The sequence below is a fragment of the Mirounga leonina genome, unplaced genomic scaffold (genome assembly GCF_011800145.1).
Source record: "Mirounga leonina isolate KUSES-001 unplaced genomic scaffold, KU_Mleo_1.0 Mir_173, whole genome shotgun sequence".
NCBI lineage: Eukaryota > Metazoa > Chordata > Mammalia > Carnivora > Phocidae > Mirounga > Mirounga leonina.
In genome coordinates this window covers 60,889,591-60,906,878 of record NW_023270447.1, presented here as the reverse complement: position 1 = coordinate 60,906,878, position 17,288 = coordinate 60,889,591, and the positions used below count along the sequence as shown (strand labels likewise).

At 40.3% G+C, this 17,288-nt stretch overlaps 1 pseudogene; it reads right to left on the bottom strand.

The window, feature by feature from the left end:
- Nucleotides 1-5,681: 5,681 nt before the first annotated feature.
- On the bottom strand, nucleotides 5,682-12,143 carry LOC118019609 (annotated as a pseudogene).
- Nucleotides 12,144-17,288: the final 5,145 nt, after the last annotated feature.

The following is a 17,288-nucleotide window of genomic DNA, read 5'->3' as shown; positions in this document are numbered from 1 at the left end:
GGATCATGACCTGAGCTGAAGGCAGACACTTAACGACTGAGCCACCCAGGTGCCTCCCTTTTTTTTTTTTAAGATTTTATTTATTTATTTGACAGAGAGAGAGAGCTCAAGCAGGAGGAGTGGCAGGCAGAGGGAGAGGGAGAAACAGGCTCCCTGATGAGCAAGGAGCCCGATGCGGGACTCGATCCCAGGACCCTGGGATCATGACCTAAGCCGAAGGCAGGCGCTTAACAAACTGAGCCACCCAGGCGCCCCCATTTCTATAAGATTCTTGAAATGACAAATTAAAGTGATAGAAAGCAAGTCAATAGGTAACAGGGTGAAAATTGCAGGGAGGGATGACTACAAAGGGGTAACATGAGTGTCTGTGGAAATGGAAAAGTCTGTGATAAAATGTCATAAAACTCATACTGGTTTGCTAGGGCTGCCATAACAAAATTCTACAGATTGAAGGAATTAAACAAAGGAAATTTATTTTCTCACAGTTTTGGAGGCTGAAAGTGCAAGACCAAGTTGTTGGCAGGTTTGGTCTCTTCTAAGGCCTCTCTCCTTTGCTGTGTCCCCACATGGTCTTTTCCCTGATGTGTCTCTCTGTGTGTCCTAATTTTCTCTATTTATAAGGGCACCAGTCAGATTGGATTAGGGCCCACCCATATGACATCATTCAACTTTAATTACCTCTTTAAAGGCTCTATCTCCAATTGAAGTTATATTGCAGATTAGGGCTTTGGTGAGGGAAAGGGGAGACACAATTCAGTTTGTAACAAAACTACGAAAAAAGGTGAATGCAGATAAAAAAACTAGTGAAATCTGAATAATGTCTTTGGTTTAGCTTTGTAACCAATTTTCCTTTCCTAGTTTTGATAATGTACTATGATTATGTAAGATGTTATCACTGAGGGAAGCTGGGTAAAGGGCACACCAGAACTCTATGTACTGTTCTTGCAACTCCTTGTGCATCTTAAATGATTTCAAATAAGTTATTTTAAAAATAGCTCCTGTGCCCTGGTAGAAAATGAATAGCTAACTATGAGTCACCTATATGACTAGGTAAACAAAACAATCCATCATAAACTACGTTCCCATATCCACTGAGCCATCAACATGGTCATGCACAGAATTCCATTGGATGGGTTATGTTTTAGTGTAATGTCTAAGAAATCTTTACCTAACGTTAGGTCATGAAGATTTTCTCTTATTTTTTTTCTAAGAGTTTTATAGTTTCACATTTTACATTTAGATCTATGATCAATTTTAACTTAATTTTTGAGTAAGGTATGAGGTTTAAATTGAGATTTATCTTTTCCTCTCTATGTCCAATAGTTCCAGCACCATGGGTTAAAAACACTATCCTTTCTCTATTCAGTTACTTTTTCTAGTTTCATTAAATATTAGTTGGCCATACGTCTGTGGCCTACTTCTCATCTAATCTATTTCATTGATGTATATGTCTATCTGTCTACCAATACCAATACTGCTGATTATAGCACTATGTAAGTCTTAGAATTGGATAGTGGTTCTTCCATCTTTATTCCTTTTTTTTCAAATTGCTTTAATCTAATGCCTTTCCTTTTTTAAAATTTATAATCAATTAATTAACATATAGTGTATTATTAGTTTCAGAGGTCTTCAGAGGTAGAGTTTAGTGATTCATCAGTTGCATATAACACCCAGTGCTCATTACATCAAGTGCCCTCCTTAATGCCCATCACTCAGTTATGCCATCCCCCCACCCACCTTCCATCCAGCATCCCTCAGTTTGTTTCCTTTTTTTCTCTAAAGATTTTATTTATTTATTTCAGAGGAAAAGAGAGAGCTTGAAAGCACAAGCAGGGGGGATGGGCAGAGGGAGAGGAAGAAGCAGACTCCCCACTGAGCAAGGAGCCTGATGCAAGGCTCAATCCCAGGACCCTGAGATTATGACCTGAGCTGAAGGCAGACGACTAACCAGGCACCCAGGCACCCCCTCAGTTTGTTTCCTATAGTTAAGAGTCTCTTATGGTTTGTCTCCCTCTGTGATTTTGTCTTAGTTTATTTTTCCTTCCCTTCCTCTATATTCCTTTTACCTTTTTATATAAATTTTCAGATCTACTCATTCATATCAACAAAAATTCCTGCTGGGATTTTGATAGGAATTGCATTAAACTGTAGAATAATTTGAGGGAAAATTGGCATGTTTGCTATGTTATGTTTTTCAATCCAAGAACATGAAATGTCTCTCCATTTATTTACTTCTTTGATTTTTTCATCAGTGTTTTACAGTTCAGCACAGATACTGTACATGTTTTGTTAATTTATACCTAACTATTTAATTTTTATGAAGCTATTATAAATAACATCATATAATTTTAGTTTCCAATTATTCATTGCTAGTATATAGAAATATAATTGATTCTTGTCTGTTAATCTTTTATTCTGTAACATTACTAAATCCATTAATTAGTTCTAAGAGTTTTTATGTAGAATCCTTGCTTTTTTTCACATGGACAACTAGGTTATCTGCAAATAGAGACAGTTTTATTTCTTCCCTTTTTATCTTCTTTTTTCTTGCCTTATTGCACTGTTTAGGACTTCCAGTACCACTTCAAGTAAGAGTGGTGAAAATAAGCATCCTTATCTTGGTACTGGTTTTAGGGGGAAGCACTTGGTCTTTCACCATTATTTATGATGTTAACTGGAAGTTTTTTGGTAAATGGTCACAGAGAGTAAATTTCCTTTTACTCCCAATTTGCTGAGATTTCTTTTTTTGTTTGTTTTGTTTTTTTCAAATTATGAATGAGAGCAAGGACATTCCAAGCCACATGCATTTGCGCCTTATGAAAATATATTTGAATGACATGTTTGCAGTTCTTGTTGTCAAAGGGACTGAAGGCCAAGATAAGGGTTGGACTCCTTAAGATCTCTCCCAGCCAAGTGTTCTATATGGGGCAAGGCGGAAGAAAAAGTTTTTTTTTTTAAAGATTTTATTTATTTATTTGACACAGAGAGAGAGATAGCTAGAGAGGGAACACAAGTAGGGGGAGTGGGAGAGGGAGAAGCAGGCTCCTTGCTGAGCAAGGAACCTGATGTGGGGCTCAATCCCAGGACCCTGGGATCATGACCTGAGCCAAAGGTAGACACTTAATGACTGAGCCACCCAGGCGCTCCGGAAGAAAAAGTTTTTATCTGGGACGAAAATAGTTCGGAAGCTTCCTAAAGAAGAGACCTGCATGAGTCCCTTATAGATGAACAAGGAGATAGTAAGCAAATGGGGGAGAGAGCTCTCTGGGTAGAACAGCCTATGCAAAGACCTGAGCAGTCAGGACTGGCCAGAGGAGAGGGATCATACCAGGAGGTGGGTATATTGAGTGGGCCTGCTATGTATTTCTATTGCTTTGAGAGCTTGAAGAAGGAAACCCCATTCGCTCCAGAAGATGATCCTCAATTGCCACCTCTAATGACCCAGAGCAATTTTCCTAACAAGCCCCAAAGAAACACAATCAGCATGTCTTGCTAACAATTCTTTTTTTTTTTCTCCTCCAGATAATCAAGTCTCCTCTTTCCCGAGGGTTTCTCTCCTTAGAAGCTGTGGCCTTCAGGCAGGGAAACCTTAGGACTACAAACCCTTCCCTCCTCAGAGTTCCATATCACTCTTAGAGGTCCCATTCCTTTAATGCTTGGGGAATTCTAAGAGTGCTCTAGGCTGGCAACCCCCCTAAATTTATCTTCTGGAGAAAGTTGCTAATGAGCAAAACTCACTTGTAGCATTTAGTAATCTTTTGGGCTTTCTTAACATCCAGACGATCCTTAGTTGACAAATAAAACTTGTTTCTAAGCAGGGAAGAGCAATTGGAATATTTTGTTGATTGAATCCTATTAGAAAGATGTGTAGAGAGTGGTTGACTTATAAAAGGTTCATCTTGTATAGCCTTCTGGAAAACAATTTAATATTTGTCTGAATTCAGAGTGATAGGAATTTGATTTGCTTTGAAAACATGAGAAATATTTTAGTTCCTGGTTAATATGGTAGCTGATGTGATTGTGTCTCATTAATTTTGATGTGTGTGTGTGTGTGCGTGTGTGTATGTGTACTGAATGTATGACTCTGTATATGTAGTCAATTACCATCATGAGTATCCAACCCATACATCCCGACCTCACAATAAGCCTGATCTTAACATTTACAGTTGACAAATACAAGCTACCATTAATAACTTAATGATCATTTTCTAAGGTATCTGGCTTTGAAGGCAATGACTCTCTAATGATAATTCATATAATTATTTAAGTTTTGAGGCCTCTTCCCATTTGAACTTAAAAATAATTTTATATTATAGCAGAGTCAGATATGGTCACTATCTCCATTTTAAAATTTAGGGGACCAGGGGCACTGAGGTGGCTCAGTCAGTTAAGCATCTGACTCTTAATTTCGGCTCAGGTCATTATCTTGGGGTCATGAGATTGAGCCCTGAGTCAGGCCATGAGCTCAGCAGGGAGTCTGCTTGAGATTCTCCCTCTCTGCCCCTCCCTCCACTCTCTCTTTCTCTCTCCCTCTCAAAAATGAATAAATAAATCTTTAAAAAAATAAAATAAAGATTAGGGGGACTGACTTCTGGAGAGATTAGGTGTTTTTTCTAAGTTCTCAACAAATTAAGGCAGGACTAAAGCTCAGGGCTCTTCCCATTATCCCCCTGGTCTCTCTGGTGGCAAATGAAATTTAAGAGTAAGTTAGTTGTGGAAATCAAGACACTCTCCTTGTGAATAAAAGTCTAAGTTGCTGGAAGCCATAGTTGCAGGTAAGTATAATGAAATGAGAGAGAGACCCAAGAAAGTGAAGAGGAGCTAAAAGAAAAATTGGAGAGATTGCAGACCAAGGACAGAGGTGGGGCTGGGAAAAATCATTCAACAAACATGTATTGAGAAGTTAATGCTTGACAGCACAATGCTATTTACTTAGGCTATGGAATGTTGGTGAGGAAGATCTAAAGTATCCAGTAGAGCTCTAGACTTCATGGGTCTTACCCTGTAGTTATGACATAAAATGATAATCATAAGTGTACATTTTTCTCAATACCATCCCATTCATTATCTCAGCTGAGCCTCAAAAATCTCTATTAACAATTCAAGAAATAGCATAATGTAATAGATAAGAGTCTGGGCTCTGGAACCATACTACCTGGGTTCAAATCTCAGTTGTGTTACTTTTTAGGTGGGTGGCATTTAGCAACTTTCCTAATCTTCTTGTGCTTCAGTTTCTTTATCTGTATGATGAAGATAATAATACCTATCTCTGGAGTTGTTATAAGAATTAAAATAATAAGTACATATAAAGCACTCAGACAGTGACATTATATGCAAAGTGATCAATAAAGTCAGTTATTATTACTTAAGCACAATGAGTATCATGAAAAACATTTTACAGATGTAGAAATTACATCTCAGAGAAGTAAGGTGACTCTTCCAAAGTCGCAGAAGGCCAATGATGTATTTAAGCTTTGAACACAGTTCTCCCTGAGTCCTTTCCTAATATTTCCAGTGGCCAAGTTAATGCAAAAGTGGTTTTTTTCTAGATATTTTCCTCACCCTGGGCTCCTCATCCAGTCCAATGACTTCAGTGGAAGTGTGGATGGAGCAGACAGAGATCAGGGTGGGACAGACAGAGATCAGAGATCAGGGCACTGTAGGCAGTCCTAGTCCATGGCCTATTGACCGTCCTCACTCATTCCAATTAACTTGAGGAAAGTCCTCTTCACATCTTTGTTCCGGAGGCTATAAATGATGGGATTCAGAAAGGCAGAAATGACACTGTAGAACAGGGCCAACTTCTTGTCATCCTCTGGGGAGGCTTCAGAGCCAGGCTTCATATACATGACCATGCATGGAATACAGAACATAGTGACCACAGTGATGTGTGAGGCACAGGTGGAGAAGGCTTTGATTCATCCCTGTGTGGAGCGAATCTTTAGAACAACCACGAAGATGTGAACATATGAGGTCAGGATGAGAGATAATGGGATCAGGAGCAAGATGAAACCCAAGATAAAGTCCACTTGGTCATTGAGGGATGTATCTGCACAGGCCAACTTTAAGACAGCAGGAATTTCACAAAAGAAGTGATTGATTTCATTGGGGCCACAGTAGGGCAGATTCATTGCAAAGACTGTGTAGACAAGGGCACGGGTGAGACCACAAAGGGCAGAGCTGACTGCCAGGACTACACACAGGGTTTGGCCCATCTTGACCCTATAATGGAGTGGATAGCATATGGCAACATATCTGTCATAGGCCATGGCTGCAAAAATCCAAGTCTCAGTGATGCCTAAGGTCAGGAACATGTACATCTGGACCACACACCCAATATAAGATATGGTCTTTTTCTTGCTTATTAGATGGACCAACATCTGGGGCACTGTGGTAGTGGCATAGCTGAGATCCAGTACAGAGAGGATGCTGAGGAAGAAGTACATGGGGTGTGTAGGCGGACATCTACTCTGATCAGGGTAACAATGAGCCCATTGCCCAGGACTGTAAGTAAGTAAAGAAAGAGGAAGAGGAAGAAAAGAATCCAGTTGGTCCTGGGATTTCTGGAGAAGCCCAGGAGGATAAACTCAGTTACAGAGCTGTTGTTTCTCCAGCCTCAGCTACACATGGCCTTCCTTCTGAGGAAAGAAGAGAACATATTCCTGAATCCCTTGCAGTCTCAATGAGAGGACACCACATGAGATCCACAGATGCAGGGACCAAAGGCATCTCAGAGCTAAACAATCAAACCAAGTATGCACTTCCATGCCTAGGGAACATTCTGTTCCAATTGGCCAACTGTTGCTGCAGGCACTTAGTACGGATTCTATAAATATGTATTGGTTTGTCTAACTAACTAGCTGTGATAAAATTCCAAGGATGCTGTGGAAGGAATTATACCAGCAGAAGTCTTTTTTTTTTTTTTAAAGATTTTATTTATTTATTTGAGACAGAGAATGAGAGACAGAGAGCATGAGAGGGAGGAGGGTCAGAGGGAGAAGCAGACTCCCCGCCGAGCAGGGAGCCTGATGTGGGACTGGATCCCGAGACTCCAGGATCATGACCTGAGCCGAAGGCAGTCGCTTAACCAACTGAGCCACCCAGGCGCCCCCCAGCAGAAGTCTTATTTTGAAGAACACACACACACACACACACTAAACTAAAGTATGGAGGCTAGAAAAAAAAAAGTTTTACAGTAAACCAAAAAGTTGTAGAGGTTTCTGTAGTTCTCAAAGTCATTCTTTCAAATATCAAGGCTAATAGGTGTTGCAAAGGACAGTGTACATGTGAAACAAATAAAACGCTTAGCTGCTTCTCTTTGCCTTCTTCCTCTCTGGTGCTATACCTTTGAAAACCCACATACCATAAGTTTTCAGGAAAAAAAAGTTTCAAATAACCTTTTTGGGGAAGAGGAATCTTTCCCCTAAAACTTTTATCTGCTTTTATATCCCCACCTTCCAGGCCTACCTGCAGTGATTACAATTATAAAGAACAAGTTGGCAGGTAAAGATGGGCAGAGACTCAGCAATTGAAACCTAGAGAAAACGTCTGTGCCCCTGGCATTTCTCAAGAAAATTAAGCATATTTACTTGGGAATTAGGTGCCTGTGTGTCTGGAAGCTTTTCTTTTCTTTTCTTTTTTTTTTTTTTTGACAGAGAGAGACACAGCCAGAGAGGGAACACAAGCAGAGCAGGGGAGTGGGAGAGGGAGAAGCAGGCTCCCCGCAGAGCAGGGAGCCCGATGTGGGACTCGATCCCAGGACCCTGGGATCATGACCTGAGCCGAAGGCAGTCGCTCAACCGACTGAGCCACCCAGGCGCCCTGGAAGCTTTTCTTAAAAACTAGTAAGGACTGCTTCACAGCCACATTGCTCCCAGGAGAGAGTCAGGTGGCAGGTGAGATTCCAGTTGGACCTGGGCTCAATCTTTGATCCCACCTGGGCAAACCTGGATGACAGAACATGTCACTGACCAGTCCTTTTCTCTTAATCCTTATGCTAGCCCCTAAATGGCTGCAACAGAACACAGACAGCTGGGTGTACATATTTTCCAGACTCAAAAGAAGGAGAGGGTCATTTATAAAATGGCACTCTATAAAAATGTTCTAATAGATGTGATTTCACTAGATTATCAACACAACCCACGGAGGTCAGTATCACTATTCTCATTTCATAAAATCAGCCATCCAAGGTCAGACAGAGAGTAGGACTCAAACTTTCAAGTCCTATGCTCTTCCCACCATATTAAGCTGAAATGTGTTTCTCACACCATTAGCTTTCATGCAGGGTTTAGCAGTTACCAAACACAAAATAAGCCCACTTTAGGTGACATTGTGAGAAAAAACTGACCTGTGTAATTACACTTGTAGAGGGCAGAAAGTGCATATTGCATAGCATTGCAGATGGTCAGGTCTTTTCACAGAGAACCCTAAAACCTTGGATCAGGATTTCAATATCTGGGTCATTGTACTGGTAGTGAAAAGGCTGAGAGTGTCAATTTGGTTTAAAATAATGCCATATAAAGTCATAGACAGGACTCAGGCTCAGAGGGATGAGAATAATAACACTGATACTCATGTTAGAGAGACAATGCAATAGAATGGGGGCTAGTGGGATTTGAATATAAATCCTCACTCTGATTGCAGATACAACCTAAGGCTTTAAATACTGATGTATGCTGAAAAATCTGAACTATATCTCCATCCTAGATGTCTTCTCTTAATTTATCTATCCAATTGCCTACTTGCCATCCATCTTCATTTGGATATCTAATAGAAATGTTAAACATTTTCTAAAGTCAAACTTCAGATCCCTTATAAGCTTGCTCCTCTCATGGCTCAAGCTCAATCACAGCAATTCCATCCTTTAATGTGGCTAAGAGTTTTTTAAAAAGCAACTCAAAGACTTTCTAACTTTTCTCTTTCTCCCATGTAATACATCAGCAATATTGCCAGTTCTCTTTAAAATATGTATCCCCAAAAAAGATCACTTCTCATCATCTACACCATTACTACTCTGATCCAGATCATCATTTTCTCTTGCCGGGAATATTGCAATATCCTGTAACCAGTTCCAGGGAATCCACTCTCTTCCTCTACAGTCTATTCTTAGCACAGTAACTAGAGTGATCTTATTAAATTGAAAATCAGATCATTTAAACATTATGTAAATCCTCCTCTCAAACTTTCCAGTGGCTTCAGGTAATGCCCAGAAGAAAAACCAAGGCCCCCATCACCTCCTTGGCTCCATCTCCTACCTCCCACCTCTCACTCTGTCTGTCCAGCCATCCAGCCTTTTGTTGCTCCTCATTCAAGGCATATTCCTACCTCAGAGCCTTTGCACTTACTGTTCTCACTGCTAGAAATTCTCTTTCCCCCTCATCTCCTTCACGTATTTTCTCAATCTTCTCAGGGAAGACTTGAGTTTTTCTGACCATCCTGCTTAAAACTAAAATGTCCCACACTCCCTAGTCCTATCTCCTGTTTTATCTTTCTTCATAGTAGTTAGCATCTTCTAATGTACAATATAATTTTAACAGTTTCCCTCACAAGAATGCAGGGATTTTTATCTTCCTGATTTATTGTGTACCATCAGATTTTAGAACAGTGCCTGGCATGTAGTAGGCATTATAAATGTTGGATAAATGGATAGACTGGATCTGAGCAGGGCCTTGAGGCAAGCCACTGGTGCTGCTTATGGTGGAACTATATTTAGTGCTGACCTTTGCGTCCTATAAAGCTAGCCATTGTCCTGAGCTCATTTTGGGTATTTCTTTGGACTTATATAGCTCTCGACATTTTTCTATATAAGAACTGGACCAGACCATCTACAGATATCATCTACAGTCATCCCACAAGGCCACAAAGTCAATACCTGCTATTAATTAGGTAGAGTCCAAGGGCTGTGCAGAGCAGTTTTTAATTTTCGGACCTGCAATTTAAAAGGGAAAATGACAAACTAGAGCTTATCTACACAGAGAAAAGAGCTTCTCAGTAAAGGACCCATGAAAGCATGAGAAAAGAATTTTTCAGTAAAGGACCTGTGAAACCATGCTATTTAGGGAAGAGTGGGAGATGCTGCGAATGCTTAGCTTGGGGACTTATGAGGAACCAGAGAGACCTCACCAAAGACTTCAAAAGTTGTCCTACAGAAAAAGGTGGAAATGTGTGCTGTGTGTTCTCAGAGCAAAAAATTAGAAATGATTAGTGAAAGTTGTGGGGCGGGGTGTGAGGGACAAGCTTTAAGCGCAATTTACAAAAAAAAAAAAAAAAAAAATCCAAAACCTCTAGTGATTAATCTGCCTGATAATGAAATATTCTGCTGGTAGTGGGAGAGTGAAATGACAAGCTCTCCATTTTCAGAAGTGTTCAAGCATAAGTTATAAGTCTGTATCATTCAGGGACACTATCACTGCTTTGGAAGTGAAGTCAGAATGTACAACTTTAAAAGTCCCTTTTACCACAAATATCCTAAGGTTCTAAAGCTCAGTGACACCAAGATTCAGAGAATCTATGATTTTAGGGGTGACTTTTCACTATGCATCTAACCTCATAACACAATCTAGAGTCAAAACAAAGTAATATGGTACTGATGAAAACCAAGGGAGCCTGAAAGAACGTGGGAATGCAGTATTAGTCAATTGGAGTGTGAACATTTAAAGGATAATTTAAAGGTTTTACTGGCTTATTTTTGCAGAAATATGCATGGTATACTATGCTTGGTACCCAGGAGGGGTTACTCTCCCGCCTTCTGAGCAGGCCTCACATAGGATCTATTCAGAAAGGAAAAGGGAGAGCCTAAGAAAAAGAGCAGGCTAGAAGCTAAAGGAAGAACATTATTATAAAGCCTGCTTTAAATCTTTATGTTTTCCTGTTGAAAATACTTTATTCTTGTCTCCTTTGAGAGAATGTTCTAAGAATCAAATCAGGGAAATATGGACTACTTAAAAAATTGTTAAGTAGCAGCTGTATGTAAATCACAAGAGGACTACACAAGATCCATGACAGAGTGCGGACAAGAAACGTCCCGGAAGAGTATTTCCACTAAAGAAGAACAAAAACGTCTTCCCAGATCTTTCCTGTTCTAGTCTTTCTTCCACCCATCCCATCTTACACACTGCCAGAGAGACTGTTCAAAAAGGCAGAGCTGACCATGCTATTGCCCTGCTTGAAAATCCTTTGAGAACTCCTGTTATCTGGGAACTAATGCCCAAAGTCCTTAGCAGGGTGCTCAATTCCCTTTAGAATCTGATCCTTACCTACTGGTATCCTACCTTTACTTCCTGTGCTTCTGCTCAATCTTCATGCTTTTATATGGCCCTCCAGCTAGGAATGGGTTTTGCATTTTAGAATGGTTGAAGAAAATTATTCATTGATGTCTGTGGCTGCTTTTGCCTATGACAAGATTGGAGAAGCTGTGATAAAGACCATATGTGTCCCACAAAGCCTAAAATATTTACTGGCCCTTTACAGGCAGGGTTTGCTGACTCTAGCTGAAGACAAACCAACTTGTTCACCATCCTCCAAATATTCCAGGTCCTTTCACAAAGCTGTTTTCCATGAGGCGGTGTATACCAAGGAGGCAGGAGAGGCTCTGGGGTCAAAGAAAATTAGGTTTGAATCCAACTGTGCCACAACAGCACAACCATGAGAGTCATTTACCTCACTAAACCTTCATTTCATCATTTGTAAGGTGCGCCTGGCTGGCTCAGTTGGTAGAACATGCGACTCTTAATCTCAGGGTTGTGAGTTCAAGCCCCATGTTGGTGTAGAGATTACTTAAAAATAAAATCTTTTTTAAAAATGTTAGCATTTCGTCATTTGTAAAATTGGGAGAATAACATCTACCTTGAAGGTTTTTGTGAAGATTAAGTGTTATCTTAGGTATATGTAACACTACAGCAGTAAACATCTGTTATTATTGCTGTTACTATCATCAAATGACTGCCCAGTTGAAATGCTCTTCTCTGTTTTCTCCTCTTGGTAAAATCCTAATCAGGGAATTGTTCTGTGATTCCCACCAAGCTTCTCCTGTGATTCTCACCATACTTCTGGGCTATGATAACACCTTTAATGTGCTTCTGATACTCCCCAGACATGGGCTGGTACACACACTGGTTTGTGGAATTCCTTAATTGGAGAACCATGTCTTACCTTTCTATCTCCAGTTCTTAGCACAGGGAATGAGTAGGGGTTAATAAACATTGGATTAATGACTTTGTGAAGTTATGCCAATGGTTTAAGAGTTTGTTGCAAGGATGGACTCTCAGCCCAATGGTTTCTCCATCACTTTCTCTTTCAAAACTACTATCCAGGTCTTCTTCTCTAAGGACTTCCACCCAGGATACCCACTCCCAATACAACCAAAATCCTCTTCTTGGCAATTTGTTAGCTGAAATGCACAAAGTTAAATGGAAAATAGGAGAAATGAAATCAATAACGCATGAACACTCCTTGGTATTATCCTCCTCAAATGTGCTTCTTTGACAGTCTTAGTCTATGCCACTTGAAATGGCATTAAAGTGGGGGATGAGGCAGGGATGGATCCTATTTTCACCAAACACTTACCACAGACCAGTTACTTTACATCCAAGATAGGATACTTGTTAAGAGCATAGCACTAAAATCAGACTCAAGTTCTAATCCTGACTCCATGGGTAATTAGAAGAATGACCTTGGGAAAGTTATCTAAACTTTGTGTGTCTATGTCCTCTTCTAGAAACCAGTAATAATAATACATTCGTCTCAAAGAATTGTTCTAGTGATTAATTGAAATATTACATGTAAAGTTGCTTAACACTGTGCCTGCAGAGTAGTTAGTGCTCGAAAAAAGTGTAGCTATTACTGCTATATTAGTTCACTCTCACAATAAGGCTTTTTCAAAAATTCTGAATTATTAGGAAAAAAGGAAATTGAACTCAGAGAGAGTAACTCTCCCGATGTTGCACAGTATTAAAGGACACAACCCAGATGGGTCTTTCGTCAAGGACCTCGTGTCACTGGGCTCTGCTGCTTCTGTACTACCTGCAGATGACTACCCTGTCCCAGAGCTCTGGCTGACAGGGATCTGGTGGGAGTAGCCTTCCCAGGCTCCTAGTCTTGTCCTTCACACCCTTTAACTATCCTCCCACTCTGATCCCAAATTTAGTACACACTCCTTCATACTCATGTCCCACAATTGCCTTGGACAGCTCCAGTATTATATACTAGTCTATAAGAGGGTCCTATTTTAGCCACTCTCCAGAAGCTGCTGCATCTCAGGAACTCCCTGGGAAATACCTGGTTGGTGTTTTAAGGAGGCCCATGGGTATCAGGGATCAAGGAGTCCCAAAGGTGTAGCCAAATAGATCCCAGTGTCACCTCAGGAGTCTTCCAATCCTGGGGGATCCCATTACTCAGAGGAAGGGTCAGCACAGAGTAAGCAATCAGGATACAGAGAAGGGCTATATGTGTTCCAAAGGACACCTAAGATTTGGGGGAACTAGAACTACAGGAGGGGTGTGGAAATTGGTACTTTAACTCAGGCCTCCATAATTGGGGCCCCTACGTGAGTGCAGCTAGGAAGCCAACATCAGAACTCAAGTTCTAGCTGCTCTACTGGTCTTATTTGAACTTTATTTAGGTCTTCGATAGAAAAAGAATGTCTAAACTGGAAAGCTCTTTTTTCCTAAAAAGATTGTATTTATTTATTAGAGAGAGAGAGAGAGAGAGAGATCACAAGTAGGGGGGAGGAGTAGAGAGAGAAGTAGACTCCCTGCTAAGCAGGAAGCCCGATGCGGGGCTTGATCCCAGGACCCTGAGATCATGACCTGAGCCAAAGGCAGATGCTTAATTGACTGAGCCACCCAGGTGCCCTAAACTGGAAAGCTCTTAAGTATTGCCTTCCCAAATCCACATTTTAGATGTGGGGAAACTGAGACACAGTGTCCAGAACTAACTGTGGAAAGTCACATAGACAACTAGGACTAGGAGTCAGGTATTTTGATCTCATTAGGTAATGTTGTCTCACCTGTCCAGTGATTGGTGTGTCCCACTGAAGGCTGAGCTGATTGCACACTTGAACTTGGCCTCTTCGTATTTCTATGCCTTATCCACTCACTTTTAGCTCTCCTTTTGGGTGCAGGAAAATCTCTTCCCATCTTTGTCTCCACTGATTAAAGCACAAAGTGGGTATTTGAGCAAGGTGGGCTGGGTAGGAATGGAGAGATGAGGGAGATGAGTCTGGAGAAATGATCAGGACCAGATCATGGAGCCTTGTAGACCAGCCTGAAGAGTTTATAGTATAACCTGAGGGCATCAAAGATCCATTGAAATTTATTAATAAAGAAAGTGACATGGTTTAGTGGCATTCTGGAGCTGACTCAGTGGCTCATGAAAGCCAATTGTGCTCACTTCTTTCCAACTCTGTGTTCAGTGATAGCACACTGGTAGCATGAAACTGGTCATGGTGGAAATATTTACACCAAAGAAATTGGCAAACACAACAAATCAGAGCTTTTTACTTTCTCCAGAGAACTGGTTGTTAAATATTTACCAGCATACCATTGAGTAATCAGGTTAGTGTTTTTGAAATGTTAATAGCCAGTTTGGCTAATAAGACTGGAAGGAGGAAGACTAGTTGGAGTCCATTAAAAGAGTCCACCTGAGAGATTATTAGACTTTATTGGCCAGGAATAGTAAGGATGAAAAGAAGGAGACAGATTGAAGAGAACCAAAGGGATTTATCAGCGACTAACTGGATGTGGAACATCAGTTGCTTTGGGCTGTTGGGTGGATGATGATGCCATTTATTGAAAAAGCATTTGACAAAATACAGCATCCTTTCTTGATAAAAACTCTACACAGTGTAGGAATAGAAGGAACATACTTCAATATCACAAAAGTCATATATGAAAAACCCACAGTGAATATCATCCTCAACAGGGAAAAACAGAGCTTTCCCCCTAAGGTCAGGAACATGACAGGGATGTCCACTCTCATCACTGGTGTCCAACATAGTACTGGAAATCCTAGCCTCAGCAATCAGACAACAAAAACAAATAAAAGGCATTCAAATTGGCAAAGAAGATATCAAACTTTCATTCTTTGCAGACAACATGATACTCTATGTAGAAAACCCAAAAGACTCCACCCCAAAATTACTAGAACTGATACAGAAATTCAGCAAAGTCACAGGATATAAAATCAATGCACAGAAGTCAGTTGCATTTCTATACACTAACAATGCAGAAGAAAGAAAAATGAAGGAATCAATCCCATTTAGAGTTGCACCAAAAACCAGAAGCTATCTAGGAATAAATCTAACCAAAGAGGTAAAAGATCTGTACTCTGAAAACTATAGAACACTTATGAAAAAAAGTTGAGGAAGACACAAAGAAATGGAGAAACATTCCATGCTCATGGATTGGAAGAACAAATATTGTTAAAATGTCTATGCTATCTAAAACAATCACACATTCAATGCAATCCCTATCAAAATACCATCAGCATTTTTCATAGAGCTGGAACAAACAATCCTAAAGTTAGTATGGAACCAAAAAAGACCCTGAACAGCCAAAGTAATGTTGAAAAAGAAAACCAAAGCTGGAGGCATCACAATTCCGTACTTCAAGATCTATTACAAAGCTGTCATCGTCAAGACAGTATGGTACTAGCACAAAAATAGACACATGGATCAATGGAACAGAATAAAGAACCCAGAAATGGACCCTCAACTCTATGGTCAATTAATCTTTGAAAAAGCAGAAAAGAATATCCAATGGAAAAAAGACAGTCTCTTCAACAAATGGTGTTGGGAAAACTGGAGATGCAGAAGAATGAAACTGGACCATTTTCTTATACCATACACAAAAATAAACTCAAAATGGATGAAATATCTAAAAGTGAGACAGGAAACCATCAAAATCCTAGAGAAGAACAGAGGCATCAACCTCTTTGACCTCAGCCACAGCAACTTCTTGCTAGACATGTCTCCAAAAGGCAAGAGAAACAAAAGCAAAAATGAACTACTGGGACTTCATCAAAATAAAAAGCTTTTGCACAGCAAAGGAAATAGTCAACAAAACTAAAAGGCAACCTACGGAATGGGAGAAGGTATTTGAAAGTGTTTTAGCAGATAAAGGACTAGTATCCAAAATCTATAAAGAACTTATCAAACTCAACACCCAAAAACCAAAAAATCCAGTCAAGAAATGGGCAGAAGACATGAACAGACATTTCTCCAAAGAAGACATACAAATGGCCAACAGACACATGAAAAATGTTCAACATCACTCAGCATTGGGGAAATACAAATCAAAATCACAGTGAGATACCACACGACACTGGTCAGAATAACTAAAATTAACAACTCAGGAAACAACAGATGTTGGTGAGGATGCAGAGAAAGGGGAATCCTCTTACACTGTTGTTGGGAATGCAAACTGGTGCAGCCACTCTGGAAAACAGTATGGAGGTTCCTCAAAAAGTTAAAAAATTGATGGGCACCTGGGTGGCTCAGTTGGTTAAGCGACTGCCTTCAGCTCAGGTCATGATCCCAGGGTCCCGGGATCGAGTCCCACATCAGGCTCCCTGCTCAGCGGGGAGCCTGCTTCTCCCTCTCCCACTCCCCCTGCTTGTGTTCCCTCTCTCACTGTGTCTCTCTCCGTCAAATAAATAAATAAAATCTTTTTAAAAAAAAGTTAAAAAATTGAGCTATTCTATGACCCAGCAAAAGGATACAAACCTCATGATTTGAAGCACCCCAATGATTATAGCAGCAATGTCCCCACTAGCCAAAATATGGAAAGAGCCCAGATGTCCACTGACAGATGAATGATAAAGAAGATGTGGTATATATATATATATGTATTACACACACAATGGAATATTATTCAGCCATCAAAAAGAATGAAATCTTGCCATTTGCAACGATGTGGACGGAACTAGAGGGTATTCTGCTAAGCGAAATAAGTCCATCAGAGAAAGACAAATACCATATGATTTCACTCATATGTGGAATTTAAGAAACAAAACAGATGAACATAGGAGAGGGGAAGGAAAAATAAGATGAAAATTGAGAGGGAGGCAAACCATAAGAGATGCTAAACTCTAGGAAACAAACTGAGGGCTACTGGAGGGGAAGTGGGTGGAGGAGTGGGGTAATTGGGTGATGGGCATTAAGGAGGGCACTTGATGTAATGAGCACTGGGTGTTTATGCAACTGATGAATCACTAAATTCTACCTCTGAAACTAAAAAGAAAGAGAGGAAGGAAGGAAGGAAGGAAGGAAGGAAGGAAGGAAGGAAGGAAGG